We start from the raw sequence: 6,589 nt of genomic DNA, 5'->3' as shown, positions 1-6,589 counted from the left end.
GGCATCCTATGCATCAGATATAGAACTACAAAAACAAATTGTTAGTCTTCGCTTGTGAGACTTATGATTGCCTTTGAATCAATGTTTCCAATAAGGTGGGTTTAGTCGTGCAGGATTATATATCTCTAATGAACTTCACCGGATTGTCCATGACACTTTGGGTACTTGGACTTTGAATATGTGGACACTTCGGATTCTCAGTACTTAGAGGGATTTTAGCGAGAACTTTTTATTGTCACGCGGACATTAGAATCGCATGTCAGTCATCAACAGCTACATGACATTGAAGTTCTAGACGTTTAACATTCGATTTTTACCATTGCCCTAAGGGTTATTTGGCCTTACTAATGTATCTAAATAATAGTGTGCATTTGTGAGCCCTACAAGTGCCTCCAAATAAAGGAGGATTTCAGGCCTAAAAAGTCAAATTTTACTTTAAAAGTTATTTTTGATCTTTAAGAATATACAGTTCAAAAATGGTACTTGGCTTAAGAATGTATACACACTCAATCTCATCACTAATAACTCCGAAATACATCTAGGGAGAGACAAATATAGTTCAATCTCCTATAGACCAACCAAGACTTTACACACATAGCCCACAACATGTGGCCCATAATTTTAACCTTCCTATAATCATCAAATAAGTAATTGGATGACTCTAAAATATACATGATACCTGTGACAACCAAAGTAAAAATTCATGTCGTACATTCATGTTATGTAAATACAAAACTGAATCAACTTTGTATATAAAGAAAAAAAAACCTGGAAAGAGAAAATCTTAAGAACAAAGCATCTTTCATCATTGATGGCAATATAGCAAAAGGAAGTAAATAATTTATCTTCCCAAATCATAATATTCAACAAACAAAAGAAATCTTCACAATACAAAAAATTTACAAAATATCTCTCTTAAAAATCTTTACGAGTTTAAAAAATAAATTGATCCTTATGCTCTCAGGTACAATATTTGTTTTCATACATGTATCTCAAAAAATCCCTACGAGTCTCTACATCCATTCCAATAAATTGTTTTTTGGCTTATGGTGTATTTAAGAACTCGTGAGCCCATACTGTAGGTCCTATTCTAAGTTTGAGATCTCATCCAAAGCATTTAGCTAATTAGCATGAGTGGCGTTCTTCAGATTAAGTGCCTTTATTTTACTAACTAGGTTAGCAAATGTGTCCACAAGCTCTTCATTTATTTTTACAGCCGTACCCTTTGACGAGGTGAAGTACTCTACACATATATTTGCTTTCGCTGCATTGATGATGATGTAGAATGGTTAGCAGGCACCTGTAAAGATGCATGCTACCCATGCTACCCCTTTCGTTGTAGAATGGGTAGCAGACTTCTAAAGGTAAATGTTTTATTCTATACTAGATCTGCATTTAGCGATTCTTGGATAAATGTTTTAGTTTGCAATATGTCCTAGGCTAAAGTTTTTACATGCGCCAACTCTTGTTTTAGTGTAAAAATAAATGATTATTTGTATTCGGTTCGGTGTTAGTACTTAGTTTATTATGGATGGTTTTCTTAGCAATGTAATCTACAAAAACATCTTTGGGTAACACACTGGACTTGGTCACATGCATTTACTGATTTTCAATATTGTCAAAATTTGCATAATATTGACATAAATTTCAAAGGATAAAAAACAACTTATTAAAAAATTTCCAAACTAAAAAAATGCCAAAACATACAAAAATATGACTATTGAAATACTCTATACAGAGTGAGAGAGAGAGAGAGAGAGAGAGAGAGATTTTGGAATTTTATTAGGGATGAGATGGTCGGTCCGTCCACCTAAGGAAATCGATTTTACTTAATTCCCCTAAAAGAAGAGGACTTCACTTATATATAATACAAGGGACTTGCTAGGCAATTTCACAAAAAGCCATTTTACGGGTCTCTTTTCAGGAGAGAACTGATGAACACATTTATGTGTGAATGGTAGGGGTTAAAAGGATGTATTTTCCTTATTTAAAGCGGTGCTACTAAGGTAGTTTCATTGTTTTTGGTGTTTCAGGTTATTTTCTGGATGTCCATAGAAAATACAGCTAATGAGATGGAGTTCCAAATAAAATATCATTTTGCAGCTACAAGTAAAAATTCTGAAGATTCGACGCTAACGGAATGAGAGAAGGGTTCACCGAGTGAATGATTCAGATGATCCCAATTTAATTTTGAACTTTCCATTATTGGCCCATTGCTAAGATTTCGAATTGGATGAGTAATATTACGGTCGAATCAGCTTATGAAGAAAGGATTAGATGAATCATCAGTTAATATCTTGGCCATTAAAATTGATGATCCAAAGTAAGCATGTGACAGGCTACAATTTTGATGAATCGAATCATCCTATGGTCTAATTAGATGGATGGTCTGGATCGGTCTATGGAAATAAATTGGTGATACATCAAATTTACATTATGGCCAATTCGTTCATAATTGCTCAGCATATATACGGTTTAGATTATCATAAAGCAATGGATTTGAGGCTCACCAAACCAGTATCATACCAATTTAAATTTGCAGCCACATTAGAGTTGTTGGGCCCACTTATATAAATATTTCTTTATCTTTCAATGACCGGTTTGGATGACCCACTGGAATTACATTGCTGCTAGAATCAAGTAGTGCTGAAATTGTCGAATTCAAAGCTGCTAGAATCAAAAACTGGAATCAGCTGTTAGAATCAGAAACTGGAATCAGTTGCTGGAATCAGTTATTGGAATAGTGCTGAATTGAAATGGCTGTTGGAATGGGAATGCTGCTGGAATCAGTTGTTGAATGGAAAAAAATTGCTGGAATCAGAAACTGGAATCAGTTGCTGGAATCAGTTATTGGAATAGTGTTGAATTGAAATGGCTGTTGGAATGGGAATGCTGCTGGAATCAGTTATTGAATTGAAAGAAATTGCTGAATTGGAATGGGAATAGATGCTGGAATCATATTGTTGGAATTGTGCTGAATTGGGAGATAACTGAATTGCAAGTGGGACCCACTAAAATGGATGATTTGGATTAAATAGTATTTATTAAATTTGGAAATATCATGCACAAGGTAGTGATTTACAGCCATGAAAAAGGTGCCATGTGATTTCTTTCCTTTATGAAAAGTGGACGGTCAAGATACATCATAATTCAGCCCATTTTTTGTGTATACATAATGTGAACAGGTTGTGAGTTCGGATTGCATGCAAATGGTATTAAAGAAATAATAATAAGAAAGAATGCAATGCAATGGGAATAGAAAGCAAGAACCGACTCTTACTCTTTCTATATTCCATACAAGTGGCATATTGTGTTTCTTTTTTTAGTGGGATCCACGTGGAAACAGGTTACTAGAATTTAGTAAGGTGGCTGGAATAAAAAGGGGTTGAGCATATCATCCGAGCCTTCAAGGAATGTTGCTATTCTTGTATATATTGTAAAGGCATGTATACACTTTGCAATGGATAGGAAAGTGTTCTTATAATAGTATTTTACCTCCTATTCTTTTTCCTCACAAGCAAAGTTCGGTCAACAATTATATGGACAGTAAAGACAAGAGAAGAAAATGACAACACTTAACTCATTTGGGCAATGTGCTAACATGGGAAACTATTAAAAAAAATATTGTTACAAAGTTACCAAGGGGATCATCAAGACAAGGATTCGGACAATAATTTTGCAAACCTTCATGATTTGGAATTATGGATTGTTACTCTTATTGAGTTGAAGGAAATTATGGTGCAATATCTCTCTTTCCCAAAACAAAAGAAGTCTTCTTTAATTAGATTATCTCTATTCGGCAACTTTGGGGTTTCTATCCTCTCTAGTTTTCTTATTTAAGTAGTTACCCACGTTGGAGAGTGGCTCTCTTTTTTCTCCAGCTTATTTTGTGCACAAATCTCTTTCTTCTTTGCTCGAATTTTTCTTCTTCTCCATTGCTTGTTTTTATTTCTTTCCCCATCTTCTTTCTCTCTTCTCAAGTTTCGTACATCTTTCTCTCTTTATATTTCCTTTTCTCCAATTTTCTGTTATTGTTGTTTTTACCCCTAAATTTTTTATGTTTGTTCTTCTCAACTATTTGATCAACAATTCAAGGCGATTTAAGGCAAATTCGAAGTGGCAATTAAAGCATTGAAGAAGATCGAGGCATCAACCATTGCATTGGAGGAAAAAAAGAGTAAGTTCTATTTAATTTTTGTTATTTATTTTAAGTTCAATTTGATGTAATTTTGTTTCAATTGAAGTTACTGAAGAAGTAATTTGCTTTTGTTTCGTTTCCTTTCCAAGTTTTATATGGCACTCTTTCTCCCATCTATCTCTTTTATTTTTGTTTTTCTTCCCTTCTTCGTGAAGAACTAAATCCTAATTACTTAGGGTTTAGTTGAAGCCATGGGGAAGGAGAAATATTTATAATTAAATCAATCTACTCAATTGAAAATTTGTGTAGGATTATGTGTTTGAAAAATTCCAATCATTCATGTCATTGGCTTTCCCCTTTCGTATGAATGATTGTTGATTAACAAATATAAAGTTCTATATAATTAATGTAAATTGGAGAGTGAATTTGATTAATTACTTATAAGGAATGACATCCCTTTGATCTTATTCCTTATTAACTAGTTAATCGAATTTTCAACCCAATTCAAGAGTTGTTTTAATTAATCAATTTAATCCAAACCTATGGTGGATTCTAACCCTAAGTACTCTTTTATATTGAATTAAGGATTCAACACTATTCCAAATTACTTTTTCAATTTTTCAATTCACTTAAGCCCTTAGAATTTGGTTTTCTAATTAAATTAGATAACTAGTTAATAGAGATCATTAAAATTTGGTACACTTTGCCTAAATTAGGATTTTAAATAAAAAAGATCTTAGTTGAATTTGATTCTTAGATTGAATAGAATATAAGCTTAAATATAGTGTTGCCTCCGAGGTCAAGTCAACGGAAATCCCAAGTCCATTCCAGGCAACATTATATCATAACTTGTATTCTAATCGGTAAAAGAATAGGATTGACAACTAGATTTCTCTTCCCTGAGTTCGACCCGTATTTACACGACCCGTGCACTTGCGGTTATTTAATTTCTCAATCAAGTTTTTGGCGCCTTTGCCGGGGAAGAGAGTTGCATTAGAATCTTAATTATTCGAAGTGTTAGATTAGTAGTTATTTTTAGTTTAGTTATATTTTTGGTTTCTTGCCTATCCATCTCTCTTACTTGATTTTCTTGTGTTTATGACCGTAGGTTGGGTGCGGAACTCGGCCAATCGACTAGAAAGAGCAAACCGGTTAGAGACGATAGAAGACGTCGAACTAAATCCAAATCAAGGAGCTATGGCGGAAGAACAAGAGCCGCCCAAGAGTTTACGCGATCGCTTCTATCCGGCCCGAACCGCACAACCTTCTTATATTAGATTGCCAGTCGCGCAGGGCAGTAATTTTGAGCTAAAATCACAATTTATCTCTTTGCTTCCTCACTTTCTTGGCCTCCCTTCGGAGGATGCTTGTTTATTTTTGCGTGAGTTTGAAGATGTATGTGGTTTGATTAAGTTGCAACTTATCGATGATGCAGTAAAGTAGCGGTTTATTACATTTTTACTCAAGGATGAAGCCAAAAAGTGGCTCTATGGCTTACCAACGAACTCCATCACAACTTCGGAGGAGTTCGCCGTCGCTTTCCTAAAAATGTTTTTTTCCATTACATAAAACTAATAAGCTTATGAACGATATTTTACAATTCAAACAAAAGCCATTAGAGTCATTTTCTAAGTTATGGAGAGGTTCAAAGACCTACTCGAATAGTGTCCTCACCATGGAATTGATTTGTGGCACTTATGCCAAATTGTTTATGAGGGCATAGATTACCAAACAAAGCAACTTCTTGAGTCCGTGTGTCCTAACGGTTTTACATCTTTCACTGATGAGGCCGCGGCATGGAACTTCTTTCTTGATTTGGCAGAAAAAACAAGAGTGGGAATCCACTCAAGAATGTGAGAGAGCCACTTCAAGCAAGGAATTTCTAATAGAGGGTGCCATGGCAAAAGAGGCCTATCTTGATAGCCTAATCAAAAGGCTAGAAGCAATAGTTGTCAAAGGACCTTCACAGGTCCATCAAATTGCACAGTGTTCCTATGTATAGTTGGTGTCAAGCCACGGACCATGTCATGGAAGAGTGTCCACCTCTTGCTAAATTTGGTAATTCTAATGAGAATGTAAGTGCTTTGTATTCCAATAATCCTTATTCTAGCACTTATAATCCGGGATGGAGAAATCATCCCAACTTTTCATAGAGTCAAGGTGGACCATCTAATTTCCAAGGCCAAGGCCAATTCGGCCAATCTAAGCCAACCTTTCCTCCCACCTTTGTTTGGCCATCCCCTCCCCCTCCTACTTTTCAAAACCCCATGATTAATAGTGGTTCAAATCTACCCCCTCCGGTTTTCAGAAACAAGGGGAGTCGGCACGAATTGCATCTTTAGAGAATAACATGAAGCTTCTCATGAGTACCTTCATGATGGGCCAACACAACTTAGAAAAGTAAATTTCTCAACTTGCTACGGCCCTAAGTGAAAGGGAGAAAGGAAAGAT

The 6,589-nt window shown here is 35.2% G+C and overlaps 1 non-coding gene across 1 annotated transcript; it reads right to left on the bottom strand.

Moving 5' to 3' along the window:
- Window positions 1-5,714: 5,714 nt before the first annotated feature.
- On the bottom strand, window positions 5,715-5,820 carry LOC143847602 (small nucleolar RNA R71). Its single transcript, XR_013235131.1, has one exon. It is a non-coding gene; the product is annotated as a small nucleolar RNA R71 (small nucleolar RNA).
- Window positions 5,821-6,589: the final 769 nt, after the last annotated feature.

This window comes from Tasmannia lanceolata, unplaced genomic scaffold, assembly GCF_043159265.1.
Source record: "Tasmannia lanceolata isolate RefF3 unplaced genomic scaffold, GAP_Taslan_0.1 ptg000015l, whole genome shotgun sequence".
NCBI lineage: Eukaryota > Viridiplantae > Streptophyta > Magnoliopsida > Canellales > Winteraceae > Tasmannia > Tasmannia lanceolata.
Note: the sequence above shows the minus strand (reverse complement) of the source record. Positions and strands in the feature narration are given on the sequence as shown.